General features: G+C 42.7%; 1 protein-coding gene across 3 annotated transcripts in view; it reads right to left on the bottom strand.

The window, feature by feature from the left end:
• MEIOC (meiosis specific with coiled-coil domain) overlaps positions 1 to 23,703 on the bottom strand; it is a 1,190,863-nt gene that overhangs the window by 403,309 nt on the left and 763,851 nt on the right. The window lies entirely within an intron of this gene.

Genomic DNA, 23,703 nt, shown 5'->3' on the forward strand with positions numbered 1-23,703 from the left:
CTTAAAACTTAAAATCATATCACAACCACAGAAGAGAAAACAGAAAATTCTGCTTGCACGACAAGAAAGTAAATACACGTCTAGCAACAGTTCTTCAGCATGGCTATCCTCTCAGATTATAATGTGCTGTAGATTTATAAAGCATCATTTTCTTTTTTTTCTAGTTTTTTTTTATTAGCCACAAGTTACATCAGCAAACTTCATCAAACACAAAAGATATTACACATTTGGGTTCCATACTTATATTCCATTGAAGTCGAAAAGCAGCAAATAGAAAATAATAAGTTATAGTTCAAGAAAACAATCGACTTATAGCCTTCCATTTCCAGTGATAATTGATTATATCGAAAAACAAAAACGGCAAGATAAACAAAAACCAAAGAAAAGGGAGGCAGGGAGTACAAAATTAGATAAATCCATACCAGAATAAACAGAGCAAAAAGCATACTAACCTGTTTGATGGCTCCTCGTATCTATTTTTGAGCTAGTTGATCATAGGTGCCCAGATCCTACCCCCTTTCTCTCTTGCCCGCCAACCCTTTGTTCTTATACAAAGCCATTTCCAGGACATGTATGCTCAATAAACGTTGAAGCCAAGCAGTATTCACAGGGGGTTCTGAATCCTTCCAGGCTGTGGCTATCAGTAATCAAGCTATTGCTATTGTAATGAATACAAAATCCCTATGTGTTGATAGTTCTGCTCGCTTATCATATCCAAATAATATAATCGGTGGGCTGATAGTAATCACAAACTTAATCGATTCTTGCCCAAAAATTTCCATTCACAAAACATGTGTATACCGTCAGCGGGGCTATGATGGCATCTTGGACATTCATTGGTCTCTCTTTTCCCCCAGTCGAAAAGTTTTGCCGGGGTATAATACAAATTAAATAGAGTCTTATATTGTTGTGCTTTCAGATTCGCAGCCAAAAAGATGTTTTTCCTCAATTCCAATGACATGTCTAGATCAATCTCATCATCGCCCATTTCTGACCTAGTTCCAAGAAGGGTATTAGCTTTAATTTATCATTGTATAAACTCGCCACCCGTTGAATACCAACCTGTTCCCACTATCTAGCCATGCTATTGGTTACCTCAGCTGGAAAAAGTGAAGATCCACATAAAGGGGTATATCTGTTAACTTTGGGAACTTTTATCCATACCGTTCTGGCTGCTTTTAAACACTTAAAGGAGGTTTTTTTGTAGTAGCTGGGCTTCAGCGGTCTGAGAAAAAGTCCTGTTGCTTTCTCCCCGATGGCTAAATGGTATATAAAAGGTAAGCCATCCTCCCTAGCAGATCTATCAACTACCAGCACGACACCTATCTGTTGCAGACAAGCTGCCCAATAATACAAAAGTAGCTTCAGGGCAGCCGATCGCCTCTCTCTTGCGGGAGGGTTAATGTTCTCAAAGCCCGGCTTGTTTTTTGATAAAGCATCATTTTCATTGATGCGCTGGTAGTAGCTTGAAATTACTAGGCTATTGCTTCAGTAAAAATGACATAGCCCCAGTCAAGTGGCTCCCTTATTGAAATAAATCCCACAATAATTTTGGTTTTAATAGCAGATTTGCATTCTCCAAGAGGCACACTACTGGTCAACATGTGAGCTTATCTATTTAATGTTAAGGACTTTAAAAAGTAATAAAGACAGAGTTAAATACTATAATTCAATAAGAAGAGAGGTAGGGAGAGTCGTGTGACACTCTTGATCCCCGGTCAATCATTAATAAACAAAAAAAGAGTGTCTAGAGAAATAGGTTTTGCCACAGTGGGGAGCAACAAACTCAAGCTTATGAGACGACCTCACTGGGACGTTTAAAGAAAGCCTTCACTCACCACCTAGTGATGACATGCTTCATCATCGGGCTTCACCAAAGAGACCGAGTGTCTCTTTGGTGTGCTGCGACGCCAGAATTACTGCGGAGCGGGATAGTGAGTTAAGGGCGTGTTGTGTCGACTGATGCATAGGAATCCTCCACTCAACTTAACGTGGACTGCTTCCATACACATTATTTTAATCATTGTCTTTAGTGGTCATAGAATAAAATTTTCATTGTGATACACTACTGACTTTAATACCGTCATCACTCACTAGTTTAGTATCACACAACACGCCCATAACTCATTATCCCGCTCCGCAGTAATTCTGGCGTCGCAGCACACCAAAGAGACACTCTGTCTCTTTGGTGAAGCCCGATGATGAAGCAGGTCATCACTAGGTGGTGAGTGAGGGCTTTCTTTAAACGTCCCAGTGAGGTCGTCTCATAAGCTTGAGTTTGTTGCTCCCCACTGTGGCAAAACCTATTTCTCTAGACACTTTTTTTGTTTATTAAAGTGTTAAATACTAGTCATTAAAGTCTTTTAGCACATTGCCATGCTTCAGGATAGAAATACTTGTCAACAAAACAGTTATGCTACAATGCTACTATATACAGTTTAAAATTGCAAAAACAACAGGTGATGGACAGAATGCAGAACAATGTCATACATACACCCCAGTACAGGGATCTGGGCCTAAATCCATCGTTTTTTTGCTCACCATGCCATTCCAGTTTGAACCCAGCCATATGCAAATCAGTCTTGACCCTGTGCCCCATGGCAACAGTCCAGCCCGAACTGCCAAGCCAGGTACTCCCTGGACTGGAAACAAGAATCCAAGGACCGGTTTCTGGCTTTCAGCCCTCATCAGCCTGGATAGCTCGATTCCAGTGGCATGGAGAGCACGGGACTCACGTCTGAGCATACCCGAACCACTCGGGGTGACAATTGCAAAAACAACAGGTGATGGACAGAATGCAGAACAATGTCATACATTCACTCCAGTACAGAGATCTGAGTCAAGCTATCCTGGCTCATGACAGCTGATAGCCAGAAAACGGTCCTAGGATGCTTGATTCCGGTCCAGGAAAGACATGGCTTGGCAGTTCGGGCTGGACTGGACTGTTCCCATGAGGCACAGGGTCAAGGCTGATTTGTATATGGCCATGTCTGAACTGGGGTGGTGTGGAGTGCAAAACAAACGATGGATTTAGGCCCAGATATCTGTACTGGGGTGAATGTATGACATTGTTCTGCATTCTGTCCATCAACTTGTTTTTGCACTATATACAGTTTAGCCACCCAGCCTCCACTGCAACAGTTATGGCGAACATAACTGCCCAGAGTCATTCATAGAGCAAATGTTATTACCAGAGAAAGTAATAAATCAGCTGCATTGACAGGGGAGGCGGAAGGCTTGCATGTGAAGGTTATAACTATGCCAATACTGAAGCACTGTAGATATAGATGAAACAAATTAATTACCTGTAACTATAATTATCAAGCAATGGTTTAATTCACAAATTCATATGCTTTAATTATTCCCAGTTGTCAAGCTGGGAGTCCCAGAGTAATATTCCAATAGCAGTAAGGTCAAATTTCCTTATAAATATATATAGTACATACTCCTTTCACGTTAGTAGAAATAACCAAAAGTTCCTGAAGAGGTGAAGATACACTGGCCTCCAGAGCCCACCATACCTATGTTGTGTCGGAGTAATTTTCAGGGCTCAGCTTGTTGCAGGGATTCTGCTCAGAAACAAAACTATGCTTGGGACCATGGAACATTAGTAGATAGGGAATGTGTCACCATACCAACGCGGTTCCATGACCCCAAGTCCGACAAGCTGTAGTGTCTCACTTGCCCTACTACGCATAACCAGTGGAACAAGTGAATTGACAACCCCAGAACATAAAACTCCCGACCCTCTCAAGGATCGTGGTGCACTCCCTTTCATTCACACACTCGTACTCAATAACATATGAAAGAGACACAAAGGAAGTTTGGAATGTTTATTTAAACTATTATGCTCTGAAATGCAGTATACATGCCACAATCAGAAAACAACTGCCTAGCAAAAATACCATCAGCATTGTCAATAAACTGTATATTATGAAAAGCCCCGTCATATTATAGGACAGAATAGCCTAATCCCTTTCCCCTTCTACGGAAGCAAAACTGATTATACAACCAAGATCTCTGGGTTTAGCAGTGGGCCCAGGCGCGCAACGCCCATTACGCTCAAAGGGCTTCAGCCCTCCCCCTCTCCACCCAGTCGTGTGTGGCAGCCCGGGCTGAGACAGCTTCCCGGGCACACACACAGCCGCACCCGAGTACTTCACAGCTCTTTAACCTCTTCCGCACTGCACACATTTTCAAGATGTGTGGGTGAATTTAAGAGTGGGCGGCCCCCGGCCGGCCTTCGCACACGCCCATCGTGACGTCAGACGGCAGTCCGCAGCACGCAAGGGGTTAAAAGACCATTTGTTGTTTACGAGGCTTGGTTGTTTTCACCCCTTCTTAGAGCCCCTGCAGCTCCACTCTGCCTATTGCTTGAAGACCCCCCCCCGAAATTTTTCCTTAGGCCCCCCACTGAAATTTGGCTCTAGTTGCACCTCTGAGTGGACCCCGTACCTTAGCATACACAGATGATCATTCTACATCTCAGATACAGCCGTGATCTTCTCTCAGAAAATATCGGTCTATCTCTCTGTGTTACATTGCTGTGTTGTACCTATAAGGCAAGGTTTACATGTTCATAAAATACAGCTGCTGACTAATTTGATTGACAGCCGTGAGGGGAACGGCTTTGCCCTGCACTGACTCTCGCCCTGTTGCCAATCTAGTCGTGAGGGGAACGGCGTAGTGCACTTTCCGCCTCCAGGCCACGTCGTGCCGTGAGGGGAACGGCCCACGAGGAGGAGGACTACAAACATTGATACCATGGACTACAAACCCAAGCAGGCGCTGGGCAACGCGTGTTGATCGCGTCACCGCAGCGCGGGTGGCATTTAAATACCGAGCAGCCCTCCCGCAGCGTGGGCGGCGCCCGGACCCGTCAATGCCAGGAAGAGGCAGGGCAGGGCCACCCCCGTTATGCTTGTAGTTGAGGACAGGCATTTTGGGACTGAGTCAATACTGATACTGATACTGATACGGTACTGTTCTGGCGTCTTTTTTGTTTTCCTATCCCTCCCGTTGGACTCTGCAAATTTCTGGTTAAATGCCATTTGATAACTGTTGTTGACTTGTGCAAATCCCATCAAGAACGAGCATTGTTTGTAGGGATGGGGAAAAGAAAGTCTATGGAAGGGGGGGAGATGAAGGATTGGGTGGCAAAACTCGCAAAGAGAAAAAAGCAAAGAAAGTATTTAAACACCCAGCTAGCAATTGCGTATTGGATCGTATTGATACACTCATAGAGGAATGTGAGGACCTTCCAGTGAGTGAGTCAAATCCTCAAGGGGTGACAGATAAGTCCCCATCTAGCATAGTACATCCTCCCAGGGAGAGCTAAAAAAACATCCAGTCATCCCTAACATGTTTCATAAACGCAAAGGGTGCCCTAAGGAAAATATAGATGTGAGTGGAGCAAATCCGGGAAGGGAGGAAGTCCCCTCTGATACCAGCTCAAATCCTAGGGATTTGGGTGGCTGTCATCACTCACTAATCGATCCCATAGTTATTACTAAAAATAGATATGCGATATTATCATGCACTCAGGCGGAGGAAACCTCCCAGTCCTTGGAATCCACAATTGCAACTAATAAAGGGCAGGACGAAAATCAGGCCACAAATTCACAAATTATCCAAGCTGTTTACTCGCTCCGGACCGAATTAGGGTCCATGAAGACAATGATGGAGAACCTGAGATCTATGATTACTCTCCTAATGAAGGGTAGGTCCCCTAGCATTATCTGTTCTACTTGTAGCACTGTCACTCATTGTAATCAATCCACAGCCCAGGTAAAAACTGCCATCCCTTGTGGCAGAAATATGCAGGAAGAAGCGACCCTCTCATGTAGTGAGTTGACCAAGCATACTAATCTTAGTATAGTGATTCCCTGTAGAAAAAAGGTAGGGTTGAACACCAATACAGTTGTTAATCCTCTACCAAACGACACATCCCGGATGCAGATGCAGCCACAGGGTGGTAATAATATAAAAAATGGCATACCCTCATTTAATCAGTACGCCTATAGTGATGGAAGGGGGGGTAAATGGTTTTGCCAAGTTGCAAAATAATCAGCGTATCATCATGGTGAATGTGCCAAAGCTGGGGTATAATAAAATAGAAAATTAAGACTCATTAATCAACAAGGCTATTCACTGGACACGGCATGTTAGAGGCTGCCGTTCGGTGATAAGGGATGACATCATAAAAGCACGTAGGCTCACTTCCCCTTCAAACCCCCTAGACTGTATTGAACTAATCTTTGGGAGTGAGGCATTAGCCACAAATTTGCTAGCACTAGAATATAGAACTTGCCCACCGGGTCATTCAGCTATCCAATTTCGACAGTCCAAGCTCATTAGCAAGCCCTCCGACAATATAGAGCACCAGGAAGGGGGGCGAATAGGTAGTTCCATGCTTGAATGAAGTGATTGACTGAATATAGCACCCAGATCCCGAATTGGCAATGTGGAAGATGTGTAAGCATCCAAAGAAAATGGCCAAAGGAGTTGAGTTAGTGGGAACTCAGGTATGCCAAACATGTTAACGTATAACCCAACCTTGCAATCATCTGAAAGTGTTTCACGAGCAGGGCCCAGTGGCCTGACTACAGGGTATCCTGCAGACTTACTATCCAGTAGTCATGCTATCAATAGAGACAGCCTGGTATCATGGAATATTGCAGGAGTTAGTTCCAAACTTTCATCACCAGAGTGGCTCAACTTCATTGATTCTTTTGACATCTGTTGTTTCCAAGAAACCTGGCTCTTATCCCCGCTACATCGGGTGGGCTTTTTAAATTACTATGTGCCAGCAACAAAAGGGGTTAAAGGCCGTCCCTCAGGTGGCCTGACCAACTGGGTACGGCAAGCACTGGGTATTAATATCCAGGAATTATCTTCCAATAGTATTGATATTCAAGCAGTGAGATTATCTATGGCATTATTAGGCGAAGTCGACATTTATAACATCTATGTGAGGGGTTCAAGAGGGGGCAGGTCTCAAGTTTTAGCGGCTTTAGAGGACCTCCTCGAACTACACTCACTAGATAGTTATATAATTGTAGCGGGTGATTTTAACTCAACATTTGAACCACTCATCTGTGATGAGTGGCTTACCATTGATGAGGAAGATGCTAAGTGGGGAGTACCAAAACTGGAGCTTGCTCCAATAAAGAAATGGTCTGAGGTGGCTATCCAAATAAATTCTATGTGTTTTGAGGAGGGACTGAGGGCCCTGAATGTTAGAACCTCCCTTGATAGATTGGGGTCTAACACGTTCAGTAATGGACACAGTGCAAGTAGAATCGATTATATACTTGTGAGTCTAGGACTCTGGCACACTATTCACGACATGGAAGTGAGGGTTTGACTCGAAAGCGATCATAATCCCCTTGTGTGTCTTCTAGCTGGTGGCAGACGGCAAGGTTATCCAGTACAGAGCTGGTTTTACACTTGAATGACGTTGTCCCTACCAACGACATGAGACGACTGAAGTGGTCATCTATAGTGGAAAAACCAGGGGCCCTAGATTCGATGGCTATGGATGTTGACAATGCCATATTATTGCTGGATAGTGCAGGTTGTACTAGTTCAGGTCTTGTAACTGTTACTGGGTTCCATGACAGTTTCTTTTCTCATATGAAAGCATATTCCATCAAATCTAATAAATCCGGAAAAGTGACCAACCAGAAATCCAGTCGCTGCTATAACTCTGCCGGCAGTCAAGAGCTCTTTTAGGAAATGCAATTAGAGGTGGCGATCCAGCTGCAGTACGCGCAGCTAGGCTAGCATATTAAAAAATCTAGGTTGATAGCCAAACGCTCCTGGGATGAAAAAAGATGGCAGGATCTCAAAGAGGCTAGTGCCAGGATAAACAGTAAACAATTTTAGGACATCATAAAGTGGGGCAGGGAGGGTATTCCAGATCAACCACACGACCATGTGTCACAGGAAGAGTGGGTTACACATTTTGAGCCACAATATACTTGTAGCCCACTTGAGTCAACCGAAGCAGGATTAAGTTAAGTGTTTTATGAAGAAGAGGCATTTAGCATCAGGGACGTAGAGGAAGCGCTTGGAGCTGTGGTAGTTGGGAAGGCACCCGGCCAAGATGGCATTCCTGCTGATGTGTTTCTCCACAATAAAGTTAGATGGGGAAAGTACATACTAATATTGACTAATGTGATTGCAGGAGGAGCCCATGTACCGGCTTCGTGGAAAGGAGCTGAAATTATCCCGTGTATAAAAAAGGTGATAAGTCTCTCCCGGGGAATTATCGACCCATCAGCCTGATTGATTCAGCACAAAAAATAATAGGGAGACTGATTCTCAACAAAATTCAGGAGTGGGTTGATGACTAATATACTGTCACCGTTGCAAGCCAGTTTCCGTGCAGCCACTAGTACCATCGACCAGGTGTTCCGTTTTGTATTATTAGAATGGAAAGTGGTGGTTCTGGGCAAAGGCAGTCTGTATGCTGCCTTTGTCGATCTAAAAACCGCTTTTGATCTTGTTCACCGCTCCAGCTTGTGGGCAACTTTACATGATCTTGGCCTACCTAGTGATCTACTGACTTCTTATTATACTGAATGAGGGCAATTATGCGAAGATACGATGGGGCTCTCAGGGACGAGTGACTAGTTCCTTCCTTGTCGAGCGGGGGGCACCAGGGTTGTGTCATAGCGCAGACCCTGTTCACTGTGTTTATTAATAGCGTAGTTGACTGCATGTCCTGTGTGAATACTGATGCCCCGATTCAAGCTGGGTCCAGAATCCCGATTTTAATGTTCGCAGACGACACATTGATAATCTCAAAGATCCAAAGTGGGCTACAGAGAGCGCTGAAAATTTGAGGAATTTTGTACCAAGGGTGGTCTCGAAGTCAACGTGTCGAAAACGAAATTTATGACTTTTAACCAACATAAAGTTTTTAAAGGTGGTATCACAATGAACAATTGCCCCCTTAGAGCAAGTCAGGGAGTTCATCTATTTGGGAGTGAATATTCAGAATGACCTCAAGTGGGGTCACCAGAATGACATGGCTACAATAAAACACAGTATTTATAACAATTGGTTCCTTCGGGTGTTCAAAATTTCTTATATTCACTCATAACATATGTAGTGTGTATATAACCCAAAATCAACAACCACATCCTCTATGTATTTATGCACTATTTTATAAATTGTAGTCACTCATAAATACTCTTTACAAATTGCAAACTAGACTGTACAACGAAGTGAAAGTGAAATAAGTGACTTTAAGTGCTCAGTGCTGGCGGCGCAGATGTGATCAAATAATTATACATATTTATATACAAGGGGGAAAAAACACAAAACAGCAATTCAACTTGGTCTGTACTGTTTCAATTAAACCATCTGTATAATGCATAAATCAATATTAGATACAGGGTATTTGTATGACAGATCCAAACACTTGTCGACGTTTCGACCCTTTACAAGCGCACGTGGGGCGTCAAAAACGGGTCTTCATCAGGACTGGGGGAATTGGGACAGCCTAAATGATTTAAAAAAGAGGGGGTGGATTTAGTGGGTTAATGATCTGGCAATACGCTTCTAACATCTATACAAGCGATGCCTACACTCACCTTCATGTGAACTGAACCATGTTCAAGGTAGAGCTTCAAACTTTATTCACCTATTCTGAATAGAGAAGGACTTAATTAATGCCTTAATTCTGCAATTGGTCTGGGGACAGTTTAAATCAAACCAACTTCTCATCTGTCTCTTACCTGTCGGCGTTGCAAGAATTGCTCCTCCGACGAATGTTCTATTTACCGGTTTGTTATTATCAAATCTTTCTCCTGACTGAAAGAATGGGGGACAGGAATTAGAGGTATATAACATTGTACCTCATACTCAGGTATCCGCCTCACAAAGTGAAACACGCAAACTTTGTAACTCACCTGGGGATAAAGGCGAGTGTTACACCCAGCGGTGATTTTTGGATTGTTCAGGGTAAGGGTTATCAACTCGTGATTTCTTAAGTCTTGGTCCCGCTGAAACCAGGATAAAATGGAATTCCTATTATTTATTGTATATTTACTCGTTATTCTACTAAAAGTGACCCCCGCCCAACAGCGCCCGGTCTCACCTTTATAGGTTCGTCACATTGGACAAATGGATGCTTGTAGCCGAGGGAGACTTCGCTTCATACTCGGCGTAGCTCCAAATAGTGTTTGTACACGGAATGGCGGGTAATTAGTATTCGGCGTCAGTAGTTACAAGGAGGAGCCTCGTCAGTTGCACGCCGCCTAGGCATGCGTCATTACGCCCATGGCGGGGTAGTCAAGGTTACCTGACGCTATGCGCGGCTCCGAAAGCGAGCAATCCGTGATAGTGCGGGATTCGGTTTCTTAACTCGCGCAATGCATATTTGGGCATTCAGAATTAATTCCGGTTTGGCAATATATACAATTTTTATGAACATAGAAACAATCATTGGCATATTTGAAAAAGTGTTAAGATGTATGTAACGTACAAATTCTCAAAGTTAAAATGTTATACATAAACTTGAAATGACAACAATATTCCATAGGCACAATTTACAAATGTGAGTAAACATATCACGTTACTCCATGGTTACATGAAATAGGTTAGAAGGTTGGATAAGTCAGTACATCTGTCCCACCCTTATCTACTAACCTACACATCGTGTTTGAGTCTGAGTAATCATGTCTAAAGTCGGCAAATTACATCCAATGCTTATCATAATTGGCCCATTTGCCTATTAGTTTCCTCAGTCTCATTCAATCCGTTTCTCACTGAATCTAATACGTGTATCCAGCGACACTCCTTGTATTTCAGGGCATGGGACATTGAACCTCCCCTTGGGTTAGTGTGTATTTTTTCCAAGACCCACCACTTTATGCTCTGTGTACTGTGGTTGTTACTATGAAAATGTTCAACCAGTGGTGCTCCCTGTGTTTTACACCTCACCCTGCTCATGTGCTGTAAGATGCGTGTCTTTATTTTTTGTGTTGTTTGGCCCACGTATAGCTTGGTACATGGGCACTTTATTGCATAGATTAGATGGGTACTATTGCAATTACTGAAGTCCCGTAGTTTATAAGTCCTACCGGCATGGGTGAACTTATCTCCTTCTTGACAACTGTCACAAGCCTTACATGAACCACATTTGTAATGGCCAATAATGGGTGGTAAACTGAGCATACTCCGAAGATCCGGCTGTTTTTCTGATTCCAGATACAGTCCTAGAGCAAGCTTACTGGAGGTCAAGGAGAAAAAAGAGAATGCGAATAACATTGTGTGTGTCACGACCTATAACACCAAAAGTAATGAGGTGAAGAAAATCATATCAAAATACTGGAACTTGGTGGCAGGTGAATTAAAAACTGTAGAGAAACCGATCTTTGCGTTCAAAAGAGGAAGAAATGTGAGAGATGAGGTGGTACACGCATTTCTGGAATCAGAAAAACAGCCGGATCTTAAGTTCACCCATGCCGGTAGGACTTATAAACTACGGGACTTCAGTAATTGCAATAGTACCCATCTAATCTATGCAATAAAGTGCCCATGTACCAAGCTATACGTGGGCCAAACAACACAAAAAATAAAGACACGCATCTTACAGCACATGAGCAGGGTGAGGTGTAAAACACAGGGAGCACCACTGGTTGAACATTTTCATAGTAACAACCACAGTACACAGAGCATAAAGTGGTGGGTCTTGGAAAAAATACACACTAACCCAAGGGGAGGTTCAATGTCCCATGCCCTGAAATACAAGGAGTGTCGCTGGATACACTTATTAGATTCAGTGAGAAACGGATTGAATGAGACTGAGGAAACTAATAGGCAAATGGGCCAATTATGATAAGCATTGGATGTAATTTGCCGACTTTAGACATGATTACTCAGACTCAAACACGATGTGTAGGTTAGTAGATAAGGGTGGGACAGATGTACTGACTTATCCAACCTTCTAACCTATTTCATGTAACCATGGAGTAACGTGATATGTTTACTCACATTTGTAAATTGTGCCTATGGAATATTGTTGTCATTTCAAGTTTATGTATAACATTTTAACTTTGAGAATTTGTACGTTACATACATCTTAACACTTTTTCAAATATGCCAATGATTGTTTCTATGTTCATAAAAATTGTATATATTGCCAAACCGGAATTAATTCTGAATGCCCAAATATGCATTGCGCGAGTTAAGAAACCGAATCCCGCACTATCACGGATTGCTCGCTTTCGGAGCCGCGCATAGCGTCAGGTAACCTTGACTACCCCGCCATGGGCGTAATGACGCAGGCCTAGGCGGCGTGCAACTGACGAGGCTCCTCCTTGTAACTACTGACGCCGAATACTAATTACCCGCCATTCCGTGTACAAACACTGTTTGGAGCTACGCCGAGTATGAAGCGAAGTCTCCCTCGGCTACAAGCATCCATTTGTCCAATGTGACGAACCTATAAAGGTGAGACCGGGCGCTGTTGGGCGGGGGTCACTTTTAGTAGAATAACGAGTAAAAATACAATAAATAATAGGAATTCCATTTTATCCTGGTTTCAGCGGGACCAAGACTTAAGAAATCACGAGTTGATAACCCTTACCCTGAACAATCCAAAAATCACCGCTGGGTGTAACACTCGCCTTTATCCCCAGGTGAGTTACAAAGTTTGCGTGTTTCACTTTGTGAGGCGGATACCTGAGTATGAGGTACAATGTTATATACCTCTAATTCCTGTCCCCCATTCTTTCAGTCAGGAGAAAGATTTGATAATAACAAACCGGTAAATAGAACATTCGTCGGGGGAGCAATTCTTGCAACGCCGACAGGTAAGAGACAGATGAGAAGTTGGTTTGATTTAAACTGTCCCCAGACCAATTGCAGAATTAAGGCATTAATTAAGTCCTTCTCTATTCAGAATAGGTGAATAAAGTTTGAAGCTCTACCTTGAACATGGTTCAGTTCACATGAAGGTGAGTGTAGGCATCGCTTGTATAGATGTTAGAAGCGTATTGCCAGATCATCAACCCACTAAATCCACCCCCTTCTTTTTAAATCATTTAGGCTGTCCCAATTCCCCCAGTCCTGATGAAGACCCGTTTTTGACGCCCCACGTGCGCTTGTAAAGGGTCAAAACGTCGACAAGTGTTTGAATCTGTCATACAAATACCCTGTATCTAATATTGATTTATGCATTATACAGATGGTTTAATTGAAACAGTACAGACCAAGTTGAATTGCTGTTTTGTGTTTTTTCCCCCTTGTATATAAATATGTATAATTATTTGATCACTTCTGCGCCGCCAGCACTGAGCACTTAAAGTCACTTATTTCACTTTCACTTTGTTGTACAGTCTAGTTTGCAATTTGTAAAGAGTATTTATGAGTGACTACAATTTATAAAATAGTGCATAAATACATAGAGGATGTGGTTGTTGATTTTGGGTTATATACACACTACATATGTTATGAGTGAATATAAGAAATTTTGAACACCCGAAGGAACCAATTGTTATAAATACTGATTTATTGCCCAGGTTCTTAGGGATACTGGGTCGACCCCATAGGAGATTTAACAAATACAATAAAACACAGGCAACTCTCGGGGATTTTACGACTCGAGCATAGTAGGTCCTTCACGAAACTTATTAGTTCGGGGCTTCAGGTATACGACAGCAAATTGGTTAGCTCAGCATTATATGGTGTAGAGTTATGGGGTCTAGGCAACATATCTAAACTTAGTATGTCAGAAAACAAATTTTTACGGGGCATTACCATCCTCCCACAAAGCTTGCCATTGTGCCCGTTCTATGATCTTGGGAGAAACCCCCTTTCTGACATTGTAAAGCTACGTGTGGTGCTATATTGGCGTCGACTGTGGACTACGCCTGAACTGGTACCATATGCCACTGGTTTTGCAGACATAGTCAAATCTGATATCTTTCATAAAATCGATTGGCTTCGAGGTATAAAAGACAACTTAGCCAAAATCGGTATGTTGATGCTCTGGGAGGACCCCGCCACAGCACACTTTCCCTCTAAAAAGTTCTTGAAAGCAAAGTACTGGGAAATGGTTGTACTAAACAAAGTAAGAGCTAGTGATTTTGGAACCTTATTGGGATTCTGTCACCAAACCACTGGATAGGAAGCTGTATTTCCAGCTGAGAGTAGGCTCTCTGCCCCTAGGGTCTTTACCGTCAAGGTGGAATAAGACAGGTGATAGTAGGTGTCCCAGTTGCCAGGCATGTAATGAATCAGTTGCGCAATGCTATTTGTTTGCCCTGCCTATGACGTACCACAAATGGTCTGGTTGCGTCGTATATGTAAGAATATGGGGACGAAAAGTAGTATAGTAGCGGAAAGAATGCCAGCACTAATACTGCACCCCTTATCTCTATAACAGTTGCAAAATATCTTGGGTGGATGTGGATAATTAGGACGAAAGGCACTGCATATAAAGTGTTTGTCAGGGTGAATTAAAAACATTTTGCAGGGCATGGGATTATTGTCTCAGTATGAATTTTTGCAGGATGTCTTTTGAACCAAGTTATCATGTGCTAAGGTCTGGCTAAAGGGTATAGTGATTCCTCCAGAATAAATAATGAATTTATGTTATATACTAATGATATTTAAAATTGTTCATATGGCCAAACAGGCTTATTTTATAATTGTCAGAATTTTTAAAATATATATACACAAATGTTTTTATGTGCTTTTATGATTATTTGTCGAATAAAGCTTGTTTGACTGACTGAACAGCTGCATTTCTGTGTTGTGTAAAGGTGCGAGTGCCTGACCAGAACAAATTAACAAGTGACATTTTTGTTTGACCTTGTTTGCTGTTCAGATATATGTAGTAACGTGTGCTTAGCTAATGCAGCCTGTGTCGAGCACAGTTAGGCTAACATTGGAAAACTACAATGGGCAACACAACACATTATGTTGCATATGTCACATTTTGGGGCTAGTTATCGCCTATGTTTATTTGATGTAGGGAATTTCCTTCTGTGAGGTTTTTGTTCAGTGCTGGTCCCGCGTCCATGTTTTGTTGTCAGAATGGCAGACCCATCGCATCTTGCGAAGAGATTTTATGCTGATATTCATCATCATTGTATGTACTTTCTGTACCACAGATATATGGCAAAACATTGCAAGAAATTAAACCATCAATTGTGAGGAATGCACGCACTTGTGTCTCTATATTAGGAATGCTTCAAAGGCCGTTTCTTCAGGTAAGGAGTTATCGCCCGAGAGAAAGGAACCCCCAACAGAAGGCTGAAAAATTTGAAAGGACAAGATCTGATATGATGAACTCTTCCAAAAACGTTTTTCAAATGGAAAACTTTGTTTTTAAATACTGCACCTGGTCCCTTTTAAGGACACAAGGTTGTATAAAAAAATGTGTTGCGCATAAAAAAGCAAATGCAGGGTGGGTGGTATACTCTATGTCTCTCTCTCAGTGCCTGCATTTGCCACTGCCTTTTTACCCAAATGCCGCTGGCATGATTTTTACAAGCATTGGCAAAGCCAATAGGTCTCGCCTTTGGGACCGTCTAAGTGTTTAGCCATGCACCTTTAAAGTAATTTCGGCTTAAGCACTGATTTACAACTCGTCTTTTCAACAGCATGCGGGAGGAAAGGCATAGAGAAGCCTCTAGCAAAAACAACACAATTTTAAAATATCCAATGGCATGGAATATTATTCAGAAATGAAAGCTTTGGCTATGAAAATAAACAGGTTATAATTATGAATTTAATGTTTGCCCAGGGATGGGCTGTTGGACACTCATTACGTATAAAAAGTGAAGGGATTACTATGTCTTGTTTACATTGTTAATTACCATGGAGAGGGTAGAGTTAATTTTGGACCGCAACAGCAGGCCTTAGGCATCAGATCAATGAAGAGGTGGGAGGAGGATAAGGAGCAACAAAATCGTAACACTTGAAATGGAAGAAGGAAGTTTGTTACCCAACATCGGAACATGGGAGGGTGATGGAGAGAGAGGGACAAGCAAGAAGAACGGAAGGCGAGAAGGAGCATTTAAATAAAGAACTCTTTAAGGATGCACACAAAGCCAATGTTTGCCCCGCCCAAAGTTAAACTAAGAAAATGAGCAAGCCCATAGACGCATGTGTTGTCATTGCTTGCACGAAGTTGAGAGCATGCGTGACTAACACAACAATGAAGTTCTGCCTTTCCCAAGATACAACAGGAGTTTCTTTTCCAAGATCTGTTGTTGGCACAGCAAAGTCATTTGTGCCGTAGCACTGATTAACAACTCGCCTTTACAACGCAACGCAGAAAGGAAGACAAAACTAGAGGTAAAATTCACAGCATACCACCACTCCTGTTCAGCCAGTGCCGTTTTTATGCACTCCCAGGCCACGTGCACAGAGAGGCTGCATGCAGCACTATGGTGTTTTTGTTATAAGCTGCAAGCGGGTGTGACTCTGTACTGCAGTGAACATACCATCAGTCTGCTGCGCAGAGCGCCTACTTCACCCATTGAGGCCCGGGCTCCATGCTTAATTAATATTAATAATGGCAGGAATGGTCTGTGAGCCTCAGGGCACACAGCAGCAAGCGATGTGACTTCCGTCTGCAAAGGACAGCAGCGCTCCACCTCTGCGGTAAAGTTTCTCTGTTTAATATGGTAGGCGAGGAAGAATTGGTTAAGTAAGGTTAGGGGAATTTGTGCCAGGCACTTTCCCCTTGCCTAAAAATGAATGCGTCTGTCTGTAATGCAACTAGTGTTCCCGGAAAGCTAGGCAAATGGCTCACTCTCCCAGTGCCTAAAAATGAATGCATCATCTGTACTGCAACCAGTGCTCACGGAAAGCTAGGCAAATCGCTCACTCTCCCCTTGCCTAAAAATGAATGCGTCCGTCTGTAATGCTACTAGTGCTCCCAGTAAGCTAGGCAAATTACTCACTCTCCCAGTGTCTAAAAATGAATGCACAAGTCTGTACTGCAACCAGTGCCCAACGGAAAGCTAGGCAAATCGCAAAATGCGTCTGTCTGTAATGCAACCAGTGCTCACTGAAAGCTACCCAAATTGATCACTCTCCCCGAGCCTAAAAATGAATGCGTCTGTCTGTAATGCACCACTTATGTAAAGCGCTCCGATCGGGTACGTGCTATTTACAACAGCAAAAAACAAAAACAAAAAAAAAACAAGCATGAAGGGCACCTACTATCCTCAGGTGGCTTTCTCTGTCCACCATGCTACAGAGCATTGTGGACAACGGTAGATCAGCTGCTGCAGGGGAGAAGGGGAGGTGGGCAGGTCTGAGGCCGGCAGCAGCTGCCGAGGTGATCTCGGGAGAGGCTCAGCCCAGCAGATTACAAAGGCGTAGTCTCCTTAACCTGGCAGTGTGGGTGGGAGGAGCTGCAATAGGCAGGCTGATTTTGTCACTGGGAAAAGAGAAAGCAAGGCGCTCGTGAAATGAGCAGAGTGCTGACAAGTGTTACTGAACAAGCGCGCAAAAGGCAGGCTAATTTTGCCACTGGGAAAAGAGAAAGAACCGCGCTCGTGAAATAAGCAGCGTGCTGAGAAGTGTTATTAAACAAGTGAGCAATAGGCAGGCTGATTTTGTCACTGGGGAAAGAGAAAGCACGGCGCTTGTGAACACAATACCCGCCAACGATGTTATGAATTCTGTCACCTCATGTGCAACAAGCGCGGGAGTGGTGCGTGAGTGCGCAGTCTCCACTTTTCAAGCACTGCACTCGTGCTTGTGGTGCACCGCTGCCCACTGCCGCAAGGTGAATGCCGCCACAAGCACGAGTGCAGTGCTTGAAAAGTGAAGACCGATGGCTAAAGGCCCTCCTAGAGCAGCAAGACCTAAAAAGAAAAGCTACCACCTGGGGACAGCTTCCCCATCGTGAATCAGTTACCACACTAACTGTGGTGTTGGTAACGGATCAATGATGTGCTACTGTAATTCCAGTCACATACTACTGATACAGTCCTTTCCAAATCGCTAATAGGCGGGGGAGTTCTTTTTCAAACCCACTTCTGACTGCGATTCAAGTCGCAAAAGCCCTCTTAGCAGTTCGAAATTCTTTTCGAATTGGCAAAGGGCAAAAGCCCTCTTAGCAGTTGGAAACTTTTCGAATTGGCAAAGGGGCTTTTGCGCAGTGTAAAAGTTAATTTTGCGATTGCACACCCTCTATGTGAATTCCATGTTTTGTTACCGCAAAAAGGCTTGATATATTGGCCCTCTATCTTCTACAGTGAGTGTTTCATAAATTCCATGCGTTTGAATTACGACTAGAAAGCAGTGAACAATTATTATGTAGTGGAAGGTAAAAATGTGGCTCGCCTCACATAAAAAGGTACTTAGCTCAGCTAGTTCTACACTCATCGCATCTCAACTGTATGCTCAGCAAGCAATGCTTTGTGAAGGTTTGAGTAAACTGCCAAACTACAGGTTAGTGAAGTAAGTAAATAGAATGCCAGGAATTAGAGCTGCAGCATGTTAGACTAATCCATGATTACTCGCAAACATATTCCCAGGGGCCAAAAACTTTGCTCAGTGATGTGACAGGGGGCCACATTAATACCAGCGGGGTGGCGGTCGGGGGAAATTAGCAGTAAGGTGGGTGTAGAGGGAGCAACACATACATTTAGTGGCTGATTAGAACAATGTAAAACCAGAAAACCTAGGATTAATCCCAGCTTCTCCAAATGACCAAATTGTGTCATCCCAGATAACTGTTTCATTTCACGCTTCCTCCTCTGTCTTCATTATCACCTATAAGAGGATCTCGAAATACATGACTTCAGGAAGTGTGCTGTACAAAACGTTCTCATGTGTTGGATTTATTAAACTATAATGTTGTTCCTGTAAAATAGGAGCCCAGGACACCCAAAGAGTGTGCATTACTACTGACTTGCCTCTGTAGTTCATTATTACCATTGTTGTCAGGGTAAGGACAATAATTAATGTTGCTAAATTCATGTTTGAAAACTATCACTTTTAAATGAATACTTAACAATGCACAATTATAATTTGATGTACAGAGGTAAAAAGGTTCTGCATGATAAATACACTTTTTGAATTGTAAAGAGACTTTATCATATTTTATACTTCAGCTGCAAGAGGTCTTTAAAATAGAGGTGTTCCTAAAGTTAAGTGGTGCAGAACTCCCTTGTTGCTTTCTCTCTTTAACACCATTTAAGCATTAAATAAATGCTTGCTTGTGTATTTAACGTCTTTTTATTTTTAGTGCTGAATCTAGAAAACAGCAGCCCAGTATTGCTGTTCATCAGGGTAAAGACCTATTTATTTGCTTGGTTAGGTGAAACCTGTGCAATGATGCACACAAAAATATACCGTACAGATTAGGGATTGTACCATTGGTGGGAATTCCATAACTTGTGTTTCCCTGTATACATTACATATTGAAAATAGCAACTAAAAAGAGGCGTTTTTTGGTTTTCTACAAGCAATATTTTCCACCCCCCTGTGCAGGGGATCGATCCCTGCCTTTATTTTATGATTTAAAAGTATGAAATACTGTGCTCCAACCGACTGCCACGCCCAGTCAGTTGAGATGATTAGGATTGTGCAAGTTCCGCGGTTCTGTACAAAGCGAATGCAAGTATAATTATAAATTACTATATCTCAGTGCGTTTTTATGTAATTCAAGTACAAATGTAACCACTCCTAAGAGTTATATGTTAAATTCTTATAAAATAATTAAGTTCGTAAGCTTATGAAATCTTTTAAACCAATGCTGATCTGCCACTGCCAGATTGTTCCTGTGTGGTTTGCGGTAGTGCAATCTGATGATTCTGAGTCCTTTCACTGGATCTATCATTTTTAGTCTTTTGTTCTACTATACTCAGGAACTTCACCATGTGGCAGCTCAATTGTACATCCTCGCCAGAGAAGCATGCAGTTAGGTTAAAAAGTGGGCACAGTAATTCTTTACGTTCGTGAAGTAGTTCCTTGCATATGCATAGCAGGTGGACAATGTCCTCTCTCTCTCTCTTCCCAGCTCAATCTGCAGTCTAATGATGACGAAGGTTGCTTCCACGGTGGGAGATATCGTAAATATTTCTCCTTTCTAGAGACACCTGAGCCTAAGTAGGGTTGAGGGATTGTCTTTGTGTATCTTTGCAGTGTGAACCGTCCAGTGCTGTTTTGTCCTCCAGCAAGAAGGCTCTTTTGAACTTTTTGTTCACTACTTTTTTAAAGCTTTTGTGAGCCCCTTAGGTCTCCCAGAGGCCTTGCAACCCGAGCTGTCCGAGAGTGTTCCAGGTAAATCCTGGCAGCACTCTTCTCCTTGAATAAAAGTTCTTCCATAAGAGGGCATTCAACGTCCCGGGTTCCCCTCTTTAGGTTTTGTGCCAGCATTTGACGTATGTTCTGTGCGAGCTAGCCCTTGCCTGTGGTGCCAAATTCTTAATTGAGCTGGAGATGTATATATATAGGCAGATTAAATATCATTCGGATTGCTTGGGTATGGTACTGTCTAATATGGTCGTGTCTCTCCCTCTCATGGCCTCACTTCCGTAAGTTATTGTCGGTATGAGTTTCGCCTGCATCATTTGGATCAGCGGAAGAGGTTGTGCCAGCAGTCATGTTTTTTAGATTTTTCAATGCCACTGCAATCGCTAGGCCTTTTCTTTTTATACTCTCCTTTTGTGCAGCAAATGTTTCTTTGCTGTTTATGGTTATTCCCATATATTTGTATTCTTGGACGACATTTAGCTGTTGCTTTGCTAAGTGCCAATGATAGGCTCCCTTTGTTCCCTGTCGATTCAGGCTCATAACTTTAGATTAACCCAGATTTATACTTAGTCGATTCTCCTCTGAGTAACCTTGTGATGCTTCTAGTAGGCTTAGAAGGCCAACTGCAGTGTGGCTTAAGAGTATTAGATAATCCGCATAGAATAGGTTTGAGAGGGCATGTCCCGCCATATTTGGGGAATGAGTGTTACACTTATCTAATCCTGGTGACAGATAGGCCATGAAGAGGATGAACAGTGTTGGTGCTAATACACAGTCCTGTTTCATCCCCATTGTGGTTGGAATCTTCCTTGTCAAGTTATTTCCAACCCGAACCTTTACTTGTAAACAAGTATCTGAGTGCAGGAGGATTAGTTGCCTCAAAGGAAGATGTGGAATATTCAATTTAGTAAGTTTACTTCATAGAATGTTCCAGTCGATGTGATCAAATCCTGAACTGTAGTTGATGAAGGATACATACAGTGGCTGTTTAGCCTCTGTACTTGTGTCAATCAGCATGGAGAGGATTAAGATGTTGCCAGTGGTCCCCATATGTTTGCAAAAGCCCATTGGTTCAAAGGGATAATTGTGTTTTCTTTTACCTAGTTTGTCAGTTTGTTCAATATTAAGCCTGTATCATACTTAGCATCATTATCTATCAGGGCTGCCTGCCTATAATTTTTAGTCTAGTTACTATCTCCCTTGTTGTAAATTGGAGGGATGATTGAAACCCTCCATGAAGCTGGTATTGACCCTGTTTGGAGAATTCGTTCATACATGGGTTTCAGTACTTCTGCCCAGTAGTCCCGATCTGATTTAAACAGGATTGAAGGAATCCAGTTAGGTCCCGGTGCACCCTCTCTTCTGCCCTTGGATATCCTCTCAGAAATTTACTAAGCGGAGATTGCAAAGGGAATCTGATTGATGTGTGATTCATACATTTTCACAGGCTCTTGTTGGTCTTTTTTGATGCGCAGATTGGTGTTGTCACAAAGTTTCCTATTGAAGTGACCATTAAGGAAAGCTGTCCAGTTATTTTTGGTCAGGTGTGAGTCGATTCCATGCGCTGTTGGGTTTAGTAGCGTGTTAATCGTGAGCCAGAATCGTGCACTGTTGTTACTCTTGATGTCAAACAATAGCTTAGCCCAAAAGTTCTCTTCTGATCTTTCAGTAGTCACCTGATCAGTCTTTTGACGTGTTGCTTTTAGTTGCCTCAGTTCTCTTTGGTTTTCTGAGTTCTGCCCCCCTCTTTTGAGTTTTCACACTGTTTGGTTTATTGCTTTCTTAAGCCGCTTAGCAGACGCATTCTTTGAAATGGAGGGTCACCCTTGTCAAGGCTTTACTAAACCTTCCCGTCTTGGCTCTTTTTTTTTGTGAGCTTCGCCTAGTGTCTTTGTGAAACTTTCCCAGTTAACAAGTGCATCAGGTTCATCCGCTTGTTTCTCCTGCAGGAGATTTTTCTCCGAAACTAATAACTTTTCTGGGTCCCGGGTCTGGGTCTCAGCCATATGTGGTTGACTGTGTAGGCGAGGCTTGACATGTTTGCAGACTGCATTCTGGGAATAGCTTGCATGTGCAATTTGATCTCCTGTGGGAGGTGATCACTGTGATCTGTTACTCCTATGTGATAGTACGCTACTTTGTATAACAATGGGAGGGATACAACGGTGCAATCAACTGTTGTTGTATTATGAAAGGTCGCAGCTAGAGGACGATCCCACTAGAATGGTCCATTTAGTGCCCGGAGGCTGAGATGTTCTAGAATCGCTAAAGGTTTCTATGCGAGCTTAGTTTGTCTTCCCAACTTATTACCAGCCTGTGGGGGGATATGCCACGCCAAAGCATAATCTTCCTGTGAGTAATCGTCAATCGTTGTACCCAGCATGTACAAACTGAAATCTCCAGTTACAAAAATACTGGAGATTCGCTCTTCTGTTAGGATTCTAGTTAATTCCTCTCCAATTTGGATAATTCACCAGGCTATGTCCTGTGTATGTAGGCATATTAATTAATACCAGTTGTAAGGGTACGGACAGGCCCCATATTGTTAGTCTTAGAGCCTGTATTGGGTTAGGCTGTGCTAGTTTAGTTGTTAGCTCTTTGGCTGTGTATATGCTTCTGATAGAGATGAAAATTGCAAGTGTTCCCTTGAGATGAACGAATTTGGAACTTTTAACAGCTGGTAAATGGTGTAGCTTAAATCCCTTAGGCGAATTTGCTGGTCAAGCCAAGTCTCCTATAAGATAATGAGATCAAACATATGAAAATATTGTAGTAACTTATTTGTTGATTTATTCCCCACACCGTTTATGTTCCAGGAGCAGAGACGCAAGATGTTTTCTTCCATTGGTGGAGTGTTCTTGTTTGTCAGTGGTTATGACTTCAGATGGTTATTGTCCTGACTATCTAGGCCTACTCGTGTGCTGATGTGGCAATGGTTGCACATGTCCCTGTAACTGTTGGTGCAGATTCCTCAATACGCTTGAGGATAAGCTTTGTGCCCCCCCCTTAACACAGAGTATGAACGCATCTTGCTGGGTTCAGTGATCTTTATGCCTAGCCATTGGAGGATCTGGATATCTTGGTTTGTAATATGGTATTAGTTTAATTGCCCATGTACTTAGTTGTTCTTGTTCATTCAGAATCCTTTTTGGCCATCCCGTCGATGCCCAGACCGCTTTGGTTGCCTCGATCCCCAAATAGTTATTTGTCTCAACAAATTCGATTGATTCAAAGTTACAAGACCTTATGTCCTCCAGTCTTCTAAATGTCGTTAAAAGTGGACTTATATTCTGGATAAAACAATGTGGTGTGTGTATCAAGTTGTGTCAGTGGCCCTCTAGAGGTTGCTGCTTATTCTGCTCTCTCTCAGATCTTGAGGATTCCCTAAGCCAGATTGGGCTAAGTCTTGGTCATTACCCAGAGAAGATCCTGGTTCTTGCTGGGAGATTGGTTCCTCCCCGG

The sequence above is a fragment of the Lissotriton helveticus genome, chromosome 5_1, assembly GCF_964261635.1.
Source record: "Lissotriton helveticus chromosome 5_1, aLisHel1.1, whole genome shotgun sequence".
In the NCBI taxonomy this organism is placed as follows: Eukaryota; Metazoa; Chordata; class Amphibia; order Caudata; family Salamandridae; genus Lissotriton; species Lissotriton helveticus.